At 48.9% G+C, this 19,608-nt stretch overlaps 1 long non-coding RNA gene across 1 annotated transcript in view; it reads left to right on the top strand.

Moving 5' to 3' along the window:
* Nucleotides 1–417: 417 nt before the first annotated feature.
* The window catches only part of LOC131402196 (uncharacterized), a 128,407-nt gene continuing 109,216 nt past the window's right edge, over nt 418–19,608 (top strand). Inside the window, exon 1 of the long non-coding RNA XR_009218359.1 lies at nt 418–430. This is a non-coding gene — a long non-coding RNA (uncharacterized LOC131402196). The remainder of the gene's footprint in view (nt 431–19,608) is intronic.

Genomic DNA, 19,608 nt, shown 5'->3' with positions numbered 1-19,608 from the left:
TGTGTGAAGAATTTGCCTCATTATGAATCAATGACACGAATTCTTTAACATTTTTTTAAAGAACGGACGAGAAACTCTGCAGTGTCTCTGAATGTGGCAAGACAGGGAATTCTCGTTAGACTACATCCTCGGGTTATTCTCTCATGTTCAATAGACCCAGGTGATAGTCCGTGTTGTCAGGTGCAATGCCGCTCCCCCAGCCCCCAGTGTTCCATCCTACTCTGGTCTGTGACCTCTTAAGGGTGTTCTGATGACACTCGTCCACAAGGGTTAGAAGGAGACATTGGAACATGAGGATAGGCATCATCTTGAAACAAGGATTAATGGAGAGGAAAGTCTCGGGGTCTGTGTGCTCCGATGCAACTGCTGTTGGGGTGTGGCTGTGGTGACCACTGTGCTCCCAGCAGTCCCCACAATGGCTGTCTCAGACGTTTGATCTCCTGGTGCAACCACAGAAGCTGTTGACAGAGCTGAGCGCTCGTGGTTCAGTGTCTTCCGTCAGATTTTGTGGCTCTGACCCTCCTATGCTCGCCCCCTTCCCATCCCTATCTGCTGAGTTGATTGCTTTGTAGTTCTTTCCTAGGAGCAACTGTGTGTAACTGGATTTCACAGTGTCTTTAGGGACCCACCCTCACTAAACGAGTCACTGTACAACAGCGACTTACCCTGGTGTAGCTCGTGTTCATCGTCTCCAGTGGAGCTGTGAAGAACCCTGCTTTCTCGGAGCTCCTCTCATTCTCATGCTGCTGGGGCTGCTCACGAAGTTGAGCATCCTGTCTTTGGTCTCATTGACATTATTCATTGATTATTTTGAAGTCGGATATGACTTTGTTAATAATGTGACACTGGCTGTCACAGGAACTTTTATATATCTTCCTCAACCGCTCTGTGAAGTAGACCTGTGATCCACACATTACAGGGGGGACACTGAAGCTCAGAGAGATGGAGTAGCTTCCTTCACTTCACAGTTTCTTGGTACATTTTGTGTCTCCACCTGGAGCTCCACCTCTCAGGTGTGTGCACTTAGCTGGTGTTCCACATGATGCCTCTCTGCCAGCCGCCCCAAAGTCACAAGCCCCATCCTGAGTCCATTGTCTGCTTGATGGCAGTCACCCTGCAAAAACAGGCTCCGTGCAGGGAGTGGCCTAGCGGGCATGGTCCTCTGGCTTACCCTGGGCAGGTTCTAGGTTCATAGCGAGAGCTGGAGCAGTGGAAGATACTGACCGCCACTCACCTGGAAGGTTTGTTATGGAGAAATACTCCACTGACTTTCTGCAGGTGTCGTTTCTTCTTTGTCTTCATTGCTCCTCTGGGCTTTCTCCTACAGTCCATGCTGTGCAGTAACATAGAGAACAGAGACTGGTGAACATAATACTGTTGCCCTGCACCAAACGGTCACATCACTCATTTTCTAATTATGAAACAAGTACACACTGTAAAAAAAGTCAAATTGCACTGATCTATGTAGAGGAAAGTGAAACATTCCCCTTTCCTGCCCTTCCCTGAAAACTCACTCTCCTACTCAGAAGGAACTATTGTTAAGAGGTTGTGGCTTATTCTTCTGGAAATTTCTTATGAATTTATAAATACACAAAGTTTTTTTAAACATAAATTACATAACTACATCGTTTGGTTCAAAAATTCAAAGTAATGAACCCAAGATAGGAATCTATAACTTTGGTTCTTAATAAAGAATTTCCTTTGATATCCTTAAGTCCCTGTCATTACTTGTAAAAACTCACCTATGGGTGAAGAGATGTGGTTCTGCTGGCAGTGTCTGGCTGAACACCCATAGTTGATCCTGCCACATCTGTAGGTAGATTAGACTTGACCTCTTGATGACCTCTGCCCTTGGTCTTTGAGCTGGGAAAAATAAGAATTTAAAAAAGCTGCAGTTATTAGCACTCAATGCTAGAAACGCCCATTAAAGAGTGAGTTTTGTTTGGTAAACCAAAGGGAGTATAAACAGAACAAAGTCTTTAATATCTATAAAATTTCAAAAAAATTCTAATTTTTAAAAATATAACTCTAGTTTTGCCACAGTGCAAACTGTGTATATATGAATGAAGTATCCCTCTGTCCATTTCTTAAGTTGTTCCCATTGATTTGATGGATTTATCTTCTAACCTGGATTCCAAGTGTGAAAGAACATCTTGGTCCTTCAAAGAAAAGAAACCATTGAAATTTAATTTTCTTTTAGCTCGGCATGCCACAGGTTTGAGGAATAAATGATCAGGTAATGATACAATGATTTTGAAATCTAATTGTTAATTAGGGGGGGTGTAAGGGATGATTGAATGGTGGTTCATCCCCATGGTCAGGGGTATTGTACACATGGACGTGTAAACACGATTCAGGAAGCTGCTTCAGCTCCATGAGATCCCTAAGAACCACAGTGCAGGAGGATCTAGGTACACAGCTGTCTGCCTCGCTCTCCTGGGTTACATGTAGATCCAGGGGTCTTGACAGTGGCTTCAGAGCAGCTAACTTTTATCTATTTCTCCCCTTCCTTATCTCCAGTTTATCTCAAACAGTCCTGACTACCATATTTTAAAGTAAGACCAATTGTAGTTATCTACATGAGTTTCTTGTTCATTATTGCAGAGTAACAATCAAGGATACCATTAAATATCATTTAATTGACCTTATTAAATTTGTTGTACCTTATAATTGATTAGAACACTGCGTTTAGTTCGGCGTTTGATATTCACCAAGCGTGTTAATCTGCTTACAACTGCTATGTGCCTCATTCCTATTAGAAGTGTATCTTTGGCCCAGCACAAGATTTTAATGACTCAAATCATCATAAATTAAGATAATGTACTGTCTTTTGGATGATAGGGAGGCATATGGGTCCATTTTGGAAATATGCCCATCTGTCTTTGCTCCCCATGGGAAGTTTCTGGTCACTAGGTCTCCAGGAAATCATTCTTTCAGATCCAACCCATAACAGTTTCATCATTTCCTCTAATAAGACAATTTCAACTTAATAAATAAAACCAATAGCATCCCTTACGTATGAATAAAGTTAGTGAACTTTACAGAGAAAAGAGCATATTTGCACAATCTCAGTAAAGGAAACAGAAGAACTGAATGATGATCAAGTCTCATTCAAGCTTATCTTTGAAAGTCAGTAAGACCAGGTTATCATTTCAAGGATGTGTGTAGAGCTGTGAGCCTTGGAAGATAGAAATAGTGGCCTCCTATGGAGCAAAGCTGGCTTGCACAAGCCCTAGGTCTCTAATAGCTTGGTGCCTCTCCTTCTAATTGGGGTAGAAATAAGAGAGATCAGAGAGACTTATTAAAGTTTTTGTTGCATGAAGTCTTCTATGAAGACCATCCATGCATATTGTTCTGGATAGCTCTCTGTTCCTAAGACTACTAGTTACTTTAAGAGCTTGTCGGGAACTGTGAAAGGTCTGCTATTTTACCTTTCCTGCAAGCTAATAAGTTAGCCTACAATGGTTTTACAGATGCTGGCAAAAGACACGAGACCCATGGGTCAGAGACAAGGACTTAATGACACAACAATAGCAGTGGCCAGAGTATCAGCATTTGCACTGGTTCACTAAATCCCATTTCCTACAGGGTGATACACAGTGGTCCAGGGGACATGCAGAGAGATGCAAGATCTCAGAGCCTATGGAACTCAAATCTTTGATAACGGTCAGGATTTCTGCTAACCTTTGTCCTGATGGGGTGTTATTTTTATTATACTGGGCAGTAAGCAAGCCTACCCTTTGCTCCCGAGGAGGCCACTATTTTTATCTTCCAAGGCTGACAGCTCTACACACATCCTTGAAAAGACAGCCTGGTTTTACTGGCTTTCAAAGATAAGCTTGAAAGAGACTTGATCATCATTCAGTTCTTCTGTTTCCTTTATTGAGATTGTGCAAGTATGCTCTTTTCTCTGTAAAGTTCACTAACTTTATTCATACATAAGGGATGCTGTTGGTTTTATTTATTAAGTTGAAATTGTCTTATTAGAGCAAATGATGTAACTGTTATGGGTTGGATCTGAAAGTATGATTTCCAGGAAAAATGTGAAAGAAGATTAGTACGCACAGAACTTTGCCACAAGGAGCTGATAGCAACTTAAATGATTTTAATTTGAATACTGTTTTATACAACTTTCTTCCATTTACTTCATCCTCTCTGCTTCCTTTAACTCTCATATGGGAATGGGGCACTTTCAGGGATTCACTGAACTCATTTACAATATTCAAATGGTTTTGTCTGTTGTGGTTTATTTTATTGAGGTAAAGTTGACATACAATATTATATCAGTTTCATGGGTACAACGTAATGATTCAATGTTTGAGTATATATTGAAATGATCACCACAATAAGTCCAGTAAACATCCGTCCATACATAGTTACAAATATTTTTCTCTTGTGATGAGGACATGGCATATTTCAAGGTGCAGAAGAATCAATGATGGTGTCATACTTTTCTATATACATCTTGATGAATTTGGACATAAGTATACACCCTTGAGACTGTCAGCACCGTCAAGGCCACAAACATATTCATCACCTTCCAAAGTTTTCTCTCACCTCCTTTATTACTATCATTCTGTGGTAAGAACTCTTAGTATCTACTCAAGTAGCAAATGTGACGTATGCAATAGAGTTTTGTTAGCTGAAGGCACTACGCCATATCCTACATCTCCAGAACTGATTTATCTTGATAACTGAAACTTTGTATCCTTTGATAATCAGCTCCCCATTCCCCCATCCCTCCAGCCGCTGGCAACCACCATTCTAACCTTTGCTTGTATGAGTTTGACAATTTTACATTCCACATATAAGTATTTGCCTTTCTCTGTCTGCCTTATTTAGGTTAGCATAATATCTTCTAGGTCCCTCATATTGTCAAAAATGGCAGGAATTCCTTCTTTTTTCAAGGTTGACGAATATTCCATTTCTTTATCCATTCATCCATCAATGACGTTTAGGTTACTTCCATATCTTCGCTATTGTGAATTAGCTGCAATGAACATTAGAGTACAGGTATCTCTTTGAGACCTTGATCTCAATTCCTGTGGGTATACACCAGAAGTGGGATTGCAGGATCATATGCTAGTTTTCTTTATTGGAGGAACCTCCATACTGTTTTCCATAATGGCTGTACTAGTTTATATTCCCACAAGGTTTCCTTTTCTCCACATCTTCACCAATATTTGTCATCTTTAGTTTTTTTGATAATCGCCATCTTAACAAGTGTGAAGTGATACCTCATTGTGGTTTTGATTTGCATTCCCTGATGGTTAACGATGCCAAACACCTTTTCAGACACCTATTGGCCACTTGTATGTCTTCATTGGAAAAAGTCTATTGTGGTCTCTTGCCCATATTTTAAATTGATTTGTCTTTTTGTTATTGAGCCAACAGAAAAAAAGGAGAACACAATTTCCAGGCGTTATGGGTGCTTCCCAGTTGATGCAGACGGTTTTGTGTTTACAGTGGTACCAAAAGGTCATGTTTCGTGCTTTTTCTTCAGCTTGTTATAAGACCAGCAGTAGCTGCGGCATGGCAGATAATCGGGATCTTCTGGGGTTGGAGGGTTACAAAATAAATGAGTGGTAAGGAATTTTGTATGTTTCCAAGTAAATTATTGTGATCGTAGTCCATGGAATCCAGGATTAGATAGGTGTAGGAGGAAATTAAGGTGAGGATTGGTTGATCTGGCATTACTTCTGATCTTGAGGGACAGGTATCTACTATATGAGTGTTTGAATAAAAATATTAGAGATCAGGAATTTGTGGTGGGTGAATATGTTTTCTGAATTATTTACTTTTGAACATAACCACTAGGATAATGTGAACATCTGGGAGATTGGAGGAAGTCGTTAACACGGGGTGGTTGATAATATCACTATTGATTTAACCTCTATGAACACCCAGTGGTCAATGGATTAAGCAAATGAGTAGACAGAAAACACAGAAATGGTAAGATTTGGGTTTTAGTAAAGGACTGGGGACTGACTGTCCTGAGTGGGAGTGCCAGGACTTGTGCGGTTGAGAGTGACAAGGACAAGAAGAGAATAGAATCACACTGAAACAAGGAGGGGGTGTTAACAGGATGGAGGGGGAGAAATGATCTGGAGTAGCCTTGAATTTTGACCTTGAGCTTTCTGTTCTTGATGCAAATCTGCCTGATGACATCCCAAGACACAGGTCAGATCTATCCCCAGAGGATAGAGGCGGGGTGGAAGTACAAAACAGCCAGGATAATTGTCCTAAAAAGACAGGCTTCTTTTATCTTTTGACCCACTTTCATGATTGGTTTTTGTAGGGTAAGAGGAAAAGAAGGATGATAAGAAGGATGACAGTCACGTCTTCGCAGAGGAAGCAGCATAACTGTGAAAAACTGTCCAAACCAAAGCCTGGTTTAATCATCTCCATCCCTTTGAGGATGTCCAGTGACATGTTCAAGAGGACGGTGACTAGAATCCCATCACATCCTGGCAATGACGGGTATCTGGGAGGATTCCTTGGACCAGCCCCACCAAGTCTGCTGGGCCGAGAGACCGCAAGGACTCCAGGCCTGCAGCAGTGCAGGACAACTTGTAAGTCCTTTCAACCTTGCCAAAGCATTGCAAAATCTTGCACCTAGTCACACCGTTGAATACCTGTCAGGTGTGATCGCAGGTGGTCTGCATTCCAGGTCCCTTGCGCACTCCTGCTGGTCTTCAGATTTGGCAGAGATGATTCCAGGAGCTGATATGGGCATTCCACAGCTCGACTGCCAACAATTTCTGACGACTGAGGAAGGTATCAGGAAGGAGGAAAGAGCAGTGAAGAGCACAGGAGTGAGACTGGTGATAGCACTCATGGCGGACAGACTTGCTAGCGAGGCAGAGAAAGTGAGGGGCCAAGAAGGCCGTCCTGACAACAGATGAAATGGAGCAGGCACCTCAGTGAGGTCTCATGGCTGCGTCCCTAATGTTTCCTTGCTTTGAGCTCTTGAACTTTGAAAATATACCAATACTTTTCTTTTACTAAACTCTGCTGCGTGACAAAGAAAATAGAGATAGCGCTTTCTTTCTGAGGTGAGAGGTTGAGTTTCAGGTGAGGAGAGAAAGATCTTCCTTTTTCATGCTCTTTTCTCATGTTCCTTTACTATGTACAATATTTATTTGTACTTTAAAGTCAGCAGCCAGTTATCAACGTCACGGGATGATTCAGCTTTTCCCATCACAGTCACAGTAAAACCTCCATAAAGTGGATTATTCTTTTTGTGTAATATTCCAATAGACTCCAAAATATTATTTCAAATCACTTTTGTGTCTATGTTCTCAAATTAGATATTTACTTCTAGGTCTCCATTTTTCTGTTCTCTGTTGCATGCTACTTCAGAGTTGCATGTAAGGAAATACCAGATTTCCCTCAGTTTTTTAGATCCATATGTGTTGGAAATGTGATTCATGAAAATTTACATGGCAGTTGGGGGATAGTGCTATTATCAAAAGAGATCGTTTCAGGATCAGTAATGCTGAAAGAACCCACTGCTTGTTGGGATTTAATTGTCTATTTGAGGGATCAAGCTTTCACTGTTGGCACTTCTCTTTCTCTTTGGAGGGAAAGTATGGCCTTCTCAGTATTTTCATAACCAAATCACTTTCCTTGGTGGCTGTGCCGTGTCAGGAAGGTCTTGAGATGACGGGAACCAGGGTTCATCCTCAAATTCTGGCTGTTCTGACAAGGCTTCCCTGGCAGAGTGCAGCCTGTGTGTCTGAGTGACACTTGCAGCCATCAGAAAGGAGGGGATACCTCACAAGTGCCAAGCGATTCATCTGTCCCTTGTCTTACAGGGTGTTCCCAAGTGATGAGGTTCAAAATGCCACTTGGTAACCATTTGAAATCTCCTAGACATGGGGTGGGTTCTCTGTGTGAGCTCAGAGCAGTGTCTGTTCACCACCAGATGGGAAGCATTTCAGTATTTTAATTGGTAAGGCTGTGTTCATGCACGTCCATGGACCATGAGTTCAGTGGCATTCCCTGTTGGAGCCCCCCACACCCCTGTCATACCCCATCTTTCAAAGCTCCAAACAGCCTTCACACCCCAGGAGGTTGTGGTAATGTAAGCACAGAACAGGATTGGGGAAAAAAACACAACCACCCAGGGGTGACACAGTTTAAGGGCTCGGGCCCAATTGCCCCATTTGGACGAGTTGGTAACACCAACACTTAGTGTGTAAACTGGATGATAGTCCAAGATCATGGACCTAAGAACGACACGGGCTCAGATGTCACCTTGGACAACAAGGGACAGTGTGGGGTCACTCACTGGCCAGGATTATGGTCGCTTATACTGGCAAAGTAGAGCTCACCGGGGATCCTCTGGCCAAGCCAGAGAGGAGGCTTGGGAAGTTCTAGGGAATTTCTGTCCTAAAGGGAATTGTTTAAGGAAGGCAGGGGTGCTGAAAATCCTAGTTGACAGGGAGCAGTCTTGTTTATGGAACGAGGCCCAGCGGTAGCCTTAAAAGCTGCGTCACAAATCTTTCCTCCTGGATACAAAACAAGCAGGAAAAGGAATTCAGAGTCTTGGACAAGGATCACAGCAGGATTCAAATCCGGGTCAGGGGTGAACAGGGAGCCCCTAGAGGGGCCTCAGGAGCGAGGTCCTTCCTGCCTTTAGTCCATTTGCTAATGAGCTTCCTTGGGCCTTGTCCTCTCCAAGTGCACGTTTTGATCTTTTTACATTGTTTTCCCCACTTAGAGCTGATGCAATTCCAGAGATTGAACTAGAAAACTACAAGTTCCTAAAATTTAGTCAAAAGAAAGCTCAATAAGGGAAGCAGAAAATGTTCCCTGTTCCTCAAGAATGTAGAAAGGCAGCCCCTGCCTGTGGCACGACAGGGTCCCGGGTAGTGCTGTTTTAAAGACACCCACATTTCAGTGGTTGTTGCTCTGCCTGTGAAAGTACCTTCAACATTTAAATCCCAAGAGAACAGGCAGGGGTCACGTCTGCTCCTGCAGGAGCTGAATGATACTGAAATGAACTGGTCTTCGGAATTAGGGGAATTTGGGGGTTCCCCACTAACGAGGGAAGGGGCTGGCCCTTCTCCCTTCTCCCACATACAATAAGCTGATGACCCAGAAGAATTCGTGATTCAAGGAGAAATGTGAGATTCAGTGTCTCACTTACATGCCTACAGAAAGCGACAGAACCACATCACAACTCCCAGACCGTAAAGGGAACAGGACTTTAATATATTATTCAAATATGGCATTTATTGTTTACAACAAATAACTTCTGTGCCTCCCCAGTGGGTGAATAGTTGCTGGGGTAGAGACATCAGGGAGCTCAGGTGGGTGTGTCCCCTCTCTCTTGGGCATCAGGGGTCGCAGGAATCAGCTTACAATGCTCCCCTTCCAGTCAGGAGGTAGGAGCTGGCCCAGTGCATGGGAAACCTCCCAGCTGAGTCCCTGCTGCTGAGGATGGGGCTGTGATGGGTCACTGGTACGGGGCTCAGTGTTGGGACCTGGGGACTGCTGAGAAGAGTCCTGTTATCTTGGTGGCCTGGAAGAATCATGGCCCCCACCCTGTCCCCACTGCACCGGGTGCTCCAGACACTGTGCTCAGTGCTGTCAGCCACCAGTACCCCATTTGGCCCTGCCATGCGAACGATCATTTAGTATCACCTATTTCACAGAGAGGGAAATGGAGTCTCAGGAAGCTGAAGAGAGTCACCCCAATCACAGGACTGCTCAGTAGTGGAGCTGGGATCCCAGTGCCAGCTGTTCGACTACCCAAGGCCATGCTTAGCCCGAAGCCTTACTGAACCACTAGGAGTCAGTCACCGCGGCCCAGACACTCACTCACCCCTGACCTTGATGATGGCGGGTTCTTCTTGGCCTTGAGTATTCTGCTGGCCACGTAGGTCTGGAGGTTCAGCTGGCAGGACAGGCTGTATCTCCAGGACAGAGAGGCTCCTGTGAACCTAAGAGAAACCACAGCTCACGTTTCCCCCCACTGCCTGCCCAGCAGCTGGAGTCTGGGTGTCCCAGAGGTCGCCATGCAATAAGGCCTGGGGCTGAGTGGAGGGCCACGGAGACAGGACCTCTGGACTGGCCAACAGGGAGAGTCCACCCCTGCCCTCACCCAACTCCTGCCCGGCCTCACCTATCAATCTCGTTGAGCAGCTCCATGTCCTGGAACCAGGCCCCAAATCGCTCCTCGGGCTCTAGGTTGTAATTCTTTGTGGCCACCTGGATCAGCAGGATCTCCCTCATGACTGGGTATTCCTGGGACCAGAGGGAAGGAGAGGCTGCACTTAGGGCCTGGGTGAGGGATGCTGCATGGGACTTGTCGGGTGTCAGGGGTGGGGCGGGGACGAGTCCTAGGAATCCTCCTTCCCTCCAGTTCCTACCAGGTTTTACCTGTTCTCAGAATGGGAATAAGCAGCCCCTCCTCCAGGACTTTTTCCTAGATGCCATCCTCCCCTCAACCCACCTGCCAACTGGATGGGTCTCCCACTTCTCTGTTATCAAACTCTTCCACTCAATGTAAGATACAGGGGCTGGAGACAGGGACTGTTCTGCCAAGAGGGTCTCTGAATTCCTCTTCCTTCCCCTCCCCTGAAGGGGGTGCGGCAGCTGTTCACTTCAGTCCTCTTCTCAGGTTGATCTCATTCCCCTGGAAGGCAGACAGCCAGAGTCCATCAGACAGAGCAGCCTAGACTGACTAGCCCCCTATGCCCATCCCTTCTCAAGTTGCACTACTGCCAGGTCCACAGAGGGGGCCAGGCAGGCAGAGAAAACAGGACTTGGACCCAGGCCTTGCTCTGGGCTCCAGAGAAGGAGGACATGGGGGAGAGGCCAAGGGACCTGGCAGCACAACCCTCTCTGATGACAGACTTGGAGGCTGAGGCCTCAGGCAGAGGAGACTGCTCAGCCACTTAAGTGCTGCCTGACTTGGAGTGGCCCGAATCCTCTCTCCCTCCATGGGCAGCATGGGAGGGAGAGGCTGAGTCCAGCTCAGATAAATCCTGACCCAGCTGTGCCATCAGGCAGCTCTGAGCTTCCCCAGCCTGGGGAACCATAATGGGTGTCTCAGGTAGAACCTCTGTTCTCTCATCCCTAAGATGTGCCTGATGTCCCAGCTCCCACAGGCGGCTGTGAGGCTCTCATGAGAGATGTGCCAAGTGCTGAGAGCTCAGAGCTCAGTTCAGGGGCTCCCACATCCCAAGGCTCAGGATGCTGGTACTCAATGCCTGGTCCTCAGGTGCACCCACCTCGAGATTATCACCCATCAGCCAGTGCAGCAACAGCAGTTGACCAAGGAAAGTGCCAATATAGGGGATGACACTCTGTGACATCAGAGTGTGGGTGGGATGAGCCCTTGCTCTCAAGTCGGGCCCCTGCAGACTCTCCCCTGAAAAGTCCTCACCCTCAGCCTCCTGGCACACCCCAGGGTTCCCACGGGGAGCAGCCTAGGACCCTTAGCAGCCTCCCCTCAATTCCTCCTCCTTTCACACCCCACGAACACCACACTCCTCCTCCTCATCTCCCAGGGCTGGCTTCTGGCAAATCACAGAGTATGCGGTCCCTGGCCCTCCCCACAACAATAATCCTGCACCAGATCTCCCAGGTCCTCCTCCTGGTCACTTCTACTGGAAGATTCAGGCACTGTGGCAGCAGAGGAAGGGCCGTCCTCTCTTGATTTGAGGCCTCCAGCTGGGAGGGCAGAGCCCCTCCCCCACAGGCACACTCACCTGCTGCTGCTGCTGCTTCTCCTGCACCCTATGGGGGCTGGTCTGCGAGGGGGCAAACGTGGAGGGCCCCTCCTGCCAGTGTCGAGGAGAGTGTCAGTAAGGCCATAGTCCCCTCACCACATTTCTCTCCAGCACCACTGGCCTCCGAACCTGGACATCTGACTCGAGTCAACTGGTACCAATGCCAATACATCCTCCAAGATGTTTTGATTCTAGAACAAGCTCAGCTCCAACTTTCACTCTGGGTGTGAGCTTGGGCTTTTGGTCGGGCTTCCCTGAGCCTCTTTTCTCATATGGAAGGTGTGAGAACTCCAGCTACCTCACAGGTACTCCTGAGGACTCAGTGTCACATGGCTGTCATCATTGTGCTCGCCCTCACCCCTCCAGGTGGAGCAGGCAGAAAGCTCCCACAGTCCTTTCCTCCCTCTTAAATCATCATCACCGTGTGAGGCCTGCACCACACAATCACCATCCCTCCCTTCCCTGATGAGGAGACAGAGGCCCAAACAGGGGCAGTGAGTTGCTCAGGGGCCCAAAGAAGAGAGGCCGCTTGCTCCTCCCAGCCAGATGCCCTGTTCCCACATCCTCACCTAACCCGCAGCTCCACCACTGACAACAGTCCTGTCCTCTGAGCTCTCACAGCTTGGTCCTGGGCTGAGCAGTGGAGAGAACAGGGTGTCTTGGGAGTCTGGTTGCATGGCTCCTGCCTGCCCCAGTCTCGTGGAGTGTCTGGCCCCCAGGCTGGGCCAAAGGCCATGCCAAAGCCTTCTCCTCACCAAGGAACCCCTCAGGACATTCCCTTGACCTGAACTCTTTCTTTATCCACTCAGGAACTGAACCCCTAATGTGCCACCTCTGATCCACAGGGAAGGTGGTGACAGGACGCTTTGCTTCCTCATTTACGTGAAGCTCCTAACGTCCTTTCAGCAGGATCCACTAAGAATCCATGAGTTGCCTAGAGCCTTCTCATAAGCCCCTGGGGGCATATGTCATTGCCAACCAGGCACTCAGATGAGACTCTTGTTGTTGACTCGAGTGACTGCTCTAGGGGTCCAGGGGTGTCCCCGAAAGCACACACATCTGTCTCTGGTCCAGCCGTTCAGGCCCAAGGATGAGCAGCCTGTTTGTCCACCTGGACCATGGGAATCCTCTGCCATGCATGTCCCTGGCACAGGCACGGGGCCTCCCCTTGGAGACATCGTGAAGACAGAAGGAGCAGCAGGGACCTGGCTTCCTGATTACAGGTTTAGGCTGAGGGCTAAACCCACCGCAACAGCTTGGAAGAAGCTACATCCAGCAGGATGGACGTGCACGGAAGCCAGAGACCTGCTGATAGCACCAGCTCAGCAACTCCTCCTGGAACAGCCCAACCAACACCACTGTGTACCATGACCAGGGCCTCCTGCCCAAAAATGGCACCCTGGTGCCCATTAGCTGAACAGATCCCTCTGCTTGTTAACCTGGACAAGATAGACTGGAATGTTTCAGAGAAAGTTCAAGTGAGAAACTATCAAAACCACAGCCTGCCCAGTACCCCTGTCCCTTTCCCCCCTCCTCTCTTTCCAGACCCACAACCTCCACTCTATCTTGGTCATCAGGTCTCTGCTCAAGGACTCATCTTGGCTGTAGAGCTCCTTAAGTTTTTCAGAGATTTACCGGAGGGCAGGGGAAAGAGGGAAGGATAAATTTAGGGATAATGTGAGGGGTCTGAGTGCAAATCCCTTTTCTTTGACAACCCAAGAGATTCAACCTGCCTGGAGGAGTGTTCTCACTGGGATCCTCTGAGCGCTAAGGTCTCATGGGACTTGGAGGGGGCTCTCCTGTGGCTCACTGGGGTCTCCACTCCCCAGCTCTACAGAGCAGCTCTGTTTTGACCACTATGTGTTTCAACTGGCCATAGAGTTCTGTTGTTATAAACACTTGAAAATCTCCAATGTGGCTCAACCCAATAGCTGACATTTAGGGAAACCGAGTCCTGAAGCAGAACTGGTGCACTAAGGACACCAGGAGACTTAGAGACCAACTACGCACTCCCAGGCCCTGTCCCCAGCATTTGCTGCTTCCCAGGATTTCCCGGCTGACTGAGGCGCCAATGGCAGACATACAGGAGATCCCCCATCCATCCTGGTCCTCCTATGGAGAGAGGCCTACCCACAGGGAAACTTACCCCCGTGTGTTCTTCAGGTGGCTTGTGGAGGTTTTCTGCAGAGCAGAGATGAGAGTGCGGGGCGAGGAGAGGTTCTTCCAGATCTCGCACTCCTGGGGAAGGGAAGAGAATGAGGTGTGAGGTTGGGCACTGGAGCCCCGCTTGCTCTAGCTTCAGTCCCCTTCTATTTAAATCTCCCCTCCTGGATGAGACAGATGCTCAGGGAGCCCCAGAAGGACATTTAGGACCCAGAAAGTAACACTCACAAGGAGGAAGAGTTTAGCTCAACCCAGGGAAGGAGCCAGGTAGGAAGTGAGCATCCTCCCACTGGGACCTGGAGTCAAGGTCAGCGAGGACCCTGGCAGGAAGGGCCTAGGGACTTGCAGCAGCTTAGACTACACACTTCAATCCTGGGAACTGATAAATGTGGAGAGGCAGTTCCCAAGTCTCCAGAGAGGGACTCTACTGGGCCTCCCACGGCACACCTGGGCCACCTGGTATAGTCATCACAGTGGAACCACTAAGTAGTTAGTAACTGGCTTCTTAACATAATAACAGCCAAAGTGATGGGATGTCTTGTCTAAATTATAACTAAAACAGTCTCTCACTTCCTCTTACTCCTTCTTTCATGTTCCATCTCTCTCTCTCTCACTCTGTCGAATCCCTGTAACTGAGGAATCAAATACCAGTGTTTTAGGGCTGCCCAATGTGGACGCCTAGATAGGAGTGAAGCACGAGATTGCCCAGGCAAACAGACAGAAAGAAACTCAGGTTCTCAGTCCAAACTGAACGCTAAAATCTGAGAGCAAACTTGGGGGCCAATCCTCCTCCAGTTGAGCCTCAGTTGCAGGCCACACAGGGTGGTGATGAGGTAAGAGGGAGGAAAGGACTGTGGGAGCTTTCTGCCTGCTCCACCTGGAAGGGTGAGGGCGAGAACAATGTCATGTGACACTGAGTCCTCAGGAGAACCTGTGAGGTAGCTGGAGTTCTCACAACTTCCAGATGAGGAAACAGGCTCAGGGACTCCTGGCCCAAAGCCCAAGCTCACACCCAGAGTGAGAGTTGGAGTTGGGCTTGTTCTAGAATCACAACATCTTGGAGGATGGAGTGCTATTGGTACCAGTTGCCTGGAGTCAGATGTCCAGGGTCAGAGGCCAGTGGTGCTGGAGAGAAATGTGGTGAGGGAACTATGGCATTACTGACACTCTCCTTGACCCTGGCAGGAGGGGTCCTCCACGTTTTCCCCCCCGCAGATCAGCCCCCATAGAATGCAGGAGAAGCAGCAGCAGCAGCAGCAGGTGAGTGTGCCTGCGGGGGAGGGGCTCTGCCCTCCCAGCTGGAGGCCTCAAATCAAGAGAGGACGGCCCTTCCTCTTGCTGCCACAGTGCCTGAATCCCCCAGTAGAAGTGACCAGGAGGAGGGCCTGGAAGAGCTGGTGCAGGATGGTGGTTGTGGGGAGGGCCAGGGACGGCATACCCTGTGATTTGCCAGAAGCCGGCCCTGGGAGGTGAGGAGGAGGAGTGTGGTGTTCGTGGGGTGTGAAGGGAGGAGGAATTGAGGGGAGGCTGCTAAGAGTCCTAGGCTGCTCCCCGTGGGAACCCTGGGGTGCGCCAGGAGGCTGAGGGTGAGGACTTTTCAGGGGAGGGTCTGCAGGGGCCCGACTTGAGAGCAAGGGCTCATCCCACCCACACTCTGATGTCACAGAGTGTCATCACCTAGATTGGCACTTTCCTTCGTCACCTGCTGATGCTGCACCTGCTGATGGGTGATAATCTCGAGGTGGGTGCACCTGAGGACCAGCCATTGAGGACCAGCATCCTGAGCCTTGGGATGCGGTAGCCCCCAAAGTGAGCTCTGAACTCTCAGCACTTGGCACATCTCTCATGAGAGCCTCACAGCCGCCTCTGGGAGCTGGGACATCAGGCACATCTTAGGGATGAGTGAACAGAGGTTCCCCCTGAGACACCCATTCCGATTCCCCAGGCTGGGGAAGCTTAGAGCTGCCTGACGGCACAGCTGCATGAGGTTTTATCTGAGCTGGACTCAGCCTCTCCCTCCCATACTGCCCGTGGAGGGAGAGAGGATTCGGGCCCCTCCAAGTCAGGCAGCACATAAGTGGCTGAGCAGTCCCCTGTGCCTGAGGCCTCAGCCTCCAAGTCTGTCATCAGAGAGGGTTGTGCTGCCAGGTCCCTTAGTCTCTCCCCCATGTCCGCCTTCTCTGGAGACCAGAGCAAGGCCTAGGTCCAAGTCCTGTTTTCTCTGCCTGCCCGGCCCCCTCTGTGGACCTGGCAGTAGTGCAACATGAGAAGGGGTGGGCCTAGGGGGCTAGTCAGGCTAGGCTGCTCTGTCTGATGGACTCTGGCTGTCTGCCTTCCAGGGGAATGAGATCAACCTGAGAAGAGGACTGAAGTGAACAGCTGCCGCACCCCCTTCAGGGGAGGGGAAGGAGGAGGAATTCATAGATCCTCTGGGCAGAGCAGTCCCTGGATCCACCCCCTGTATCTTACATTGAGTGAAATAGTTTGATAACAGAGAAGTGAGAGACCCATCCAATTGGCGGGTGGGTTGAGGGGAGGATGGCATCAAGGAAAATGTGCTGGAGGAGGGGCTGATTATTCCCATTCTGAGAACATGTAGAGCCTGGATGGAACTGGAGGGAAGGACTGTTCTCAGGACTGGTCCCCTGCTCCACTCCTCACCCCCACAATGTCCATGCAGCATCCTCCACTCAGGCCCTATCTGCAGCCTCTCTTTCCCTCTGGTCCCAGGAATACCCAGTCATGAGGGAGATCCTGCTGCTCCAGGTGGCCACAAAGAATTACAGCGTAGAGCCCGAGGAGCCATTTGGGGCCTGGTTCCAGGACATGGAGCTGCTCAACAAGAATGATAGGTGAGGCCGGGCAGGAGTTGGGTGAGGGCAGGGGTGGACTCTCCCTGTTGGCCAGTCCAGAGATCCTGTCTCCGTGGCCCTCCACTCAGCCCCAGTCCTTATTGCATGGCGACCTATGGGACACCCAGATTCCAGCTGCTGGGCAGGCAGTGGGGGGACACCTGAGGTGTGGCTCCTGTTAGGCTCACAGGTGCCTCTCTGTCCTGAAGCTACAGCCTGTCCTGCCAGCTGGACACCCAGACCTAGTTGGCCAGCAAAATACTCAAGGCCAAGAAGAACCTGCCATCATCAATTTCAGGCGTGAGTGAGTGTCTGGGCTGTGGTGACTGACTCCTATTGGTTCAGTAAAACTTCGGGGTAAACGTGCCCTTTGGGAGTCGGACAGCTGGCACTGGGATCCCAGCTCCACTACTGAGCAGTTCTGTGACTGGGGTGACTCTCTTCAGCTTCCTGAGACTCCGTTTCCTCCTCTGTGAAATAGGTGATACCAAATGATCGCTCGCATGGCAGGGACAAATGGGGTACAGGTGGCTGGCAGAATTGAGCACAGAGCCTGGAGCACTCAGTGCAGTGGGGACAGGGTGGGGGCCATGATTCTGAGGGAGGCCCCCCAGGATAACCCGACTCTTCTACTCAGTTCCCAGGCCCCAACACCAACACCCATACCAGTGGCCGACCACAGCCCCATGCTCAGCAGCGGGGACACAGCTGGGAGGCTTTCGACGCACTGGGCCAGCTCCTACCTCCTGACGGGAAGGGGAGCATTGTAAGCTGATCTCTGAGGTCCCCTTAAACCCAAGAGAGAGGGGACGGCCCCACCCCAGCTCCCTGATGTCTCTACCCCAGGACCAATTCACACATTGTGGAGGGACAGTAGTTATTTGTTGTAAACAATAAATGCCATATTTGAATATTATATTAAAGTCCTGTTCCCTTTACAGCCTGAGAGTTGTGGTGTGGTTCTGTCGCTTTCTGTAGGCATGTAAGTGAGACACTGAATCTCACATTTCTCCTTGAATCACTAACTCTTCTGGGTCATCACCTTATTGTATGTGGGAGAAGGGAGAAGGGCCAGCTCTTCGCTGGCTAGTGGGAACACACCCAAGTCCCCCTAATTCCGAAGACCAGTTCATTTCAGTGTCATTCAGCTCCTCCAGGAGCAGACATGGCCCCCCCGCCCATTCTCTTGGGATTTTAAGGTTGAAGGTACTTTCACAGGCAGAGCAACAACCACTGAAATGTGGGTGTCTTTAAAACAGCACTACCCAGGACCATGTCTTGCCACAGGCAGGGGCTACCTTTCTACATTCTTGAGGAACAGGGAACGTTTTCTGCTTCTCTTTTTGAGATTTCTTTTGACTAAATTTTAGGAACTTGTAGTTTTCTAGTTCAATCTCTGGAATTACATCAGCTCTAAGTGGGGAAAACAATGTAAAAAGATCAAAACGTGCACTTGGAGAGGACAAGGCCCAAGGAAGCTCATTAGCAAATGGACTAAAAGCAGGCAGGACCTATCTCCTGAGGCCCCTCTAGGGGCTCCCTGTTCACCCCTGACCTGGATTTGAATCCTGCTTGGATCTTTGTCCAAGACTCTGAATTCGTTTTCCTGCTTGTTTTGTATCCAGGCAGAAAGATTTGTGACGCAGCTTTTAAGGCTACTGCTGGGCCTCGTTCCATAAACATGACTGCTCCCTGTCAACTAGGATTTTCAGCACCCCTGCCTTCCTTATGCAATTCCCTTTAGGGCAAACAATCCCCAGAAGTCCCCAAGCCTCCTCCCTTGCTTGGCCTGATGGACCCCTGGTGAGCTCTACTTTGCCAGTATAAGCGACCATAATCCTGGCCAGTGAGTGACCTCACATGTCCCTTGCTGTCCAAGGTGACTTCTGAGCCCGTTTCATTCTGAGGTCCATGTTCTTGGACAATCCTCCAGTTTACACACTAAGTGTTGGTATTACCAACTCGTCCAAATGTGGCGATTGGGCCCAAGCCCTTAAACTGTGTCGCCCCTCGGTGGTTGTGTTCTTGTCCCCAGTCCTATGCTGTGGTCACATTACCACCACCTGCTGGGGTGTGAACACTGTTTGAAGCTTTGAAAGATGAAGCATGACAGGGGTGTGGGGGCTCCGGCAGGGAATGCCACTGAACTGATGGTCCATGGACATGCATGAACACAGCCTTACCAATTAAAATACTGAAATGCTTCCTATCTGGTGGTGAACAGACACTGCTCTGAGCTCACACCGAGAACCCACCCCATGACTAGGAGCTTTCAAAGGGATACTAAGTGGCATTTTGAACCTCATCACTTGGGAACTCCCTGTAAGACAAGGACCAGATGAATCGCTTCGCACTTGTGAATTGTCCCCTCCTTTCTGATGGCTGCAAGTTTCACCCAGACACACAGGCTGCACTCTGCCAGGGAAGCCTTCTCAGGACACCCAGAAGCTGAAAATGAATCCTGGTTCCCGGCATCCCAAGCCATTCCTGACATGGCACAGCCACCCAGGAATGTGATTTGGTAATGGAAAGACTGGGAAGGCTGTACTTTCCCTCCAAGGAGAAAGTACCAACAGTGAAAGCTTGATCCCTCAAATAGACAATTAAATCCCAACAAGCAGTGGTTTCTTTCAGCATTACTGATGCTGAAAAGATCTCTTTTGATAATAACACGATCCCCCAACTGCCATGTCCATTTCCATGAATCACATTTCCAACACATATGGATCCAAAAAACTGAGGGAAATCTGGTATTTCCTTAGATGCAACTTTGAATTAGCATGCAACAGAGACCAGAAAATTGGAGACCTAGAATTAAATATCTAATTTGAGAACATAGACATAAAAGT

This window comes from Diceros bicornis (assembly GCF_020826845.1).
Source record: "Diceros bicornis minor isolate mBicDic1 chromosome 30 unlocalized genomic scaffold, mDicBic1.mat.cur SUPER_30_unloc_6, whole genome shotgun sequence".
In the NCBI taxonomy this organism is placed as follows: Eukaryota; Metazoa; Chordata; class Mammalia; order Perissodactyla; family Rhinocerotidae; genus Diceros; species Diceros bicornis.
Note: the sequence above shows the minus strand (reverse complement) of the source record. Positions and strands in the feature narration are given on the sequence as shown.